We start from the raw sequence: 584 nt of genomic DNA on the forward strand, positions 1-584 counted from the left end.
ATTAATTTGACATTGTTTTGTATTCTGTTCTACTTAACTCAGGCAAGTTACACAACTGTTTTATATTTCAGTTTTCTTACCTAGTGATCAATATATTAAATATCTTGTTACTTATCTTTGTTCCAAGAATGAAATGCCTTAAAAAATTGTCTTTGTAGTAGAATTTAAACTTTGTACTTATATGAGAATGCCTGTCATACTGGTTTTCTAAATATGTACTGCTTGTTATGTCATACCAATTACTGCCATACTGTTTCTCAAGGAAACATTTTTTTTTAAAAAGGGCAATAAATGAAAACAAGAGACAAGAAAAAAATGTCATAGGCCTGTCCTGCTACAATGCTATATATGGTTAGATTTTTTAATTTCTGTGTAAAAATATGTAATTGTTTATTACTATGTTTTAAATATTTTTTATTTTTAATTTTTTTCATATTCTACAGGGATTTAAAAGTTTAACTTATCAATACTTTTTGGAAAATAACTGTTCCATGTTATGACTAAGATGTTTGACATTCACACAGATAGGAGGTTAAGATCAACTTCCTAGGTTGTAGGGTAATAGCAATAAGCTTCTTTTCTGG

Source organism: Octodon degus, unplaced genomic scaffold (assembly GCF_000260255.1).
Source record: "Octodon degus isolate 3935 unplaced genomic scaffold, OctDeg1.0 scaffold00143, whole genome shotgun sequence".
In the NCBI taxonomy this organism is placed as follows: Eukaryota; Metazoa; Chordata; class Mammalia; order Rodentia; family Octodontidae; genus Octodon; species Octodon degus.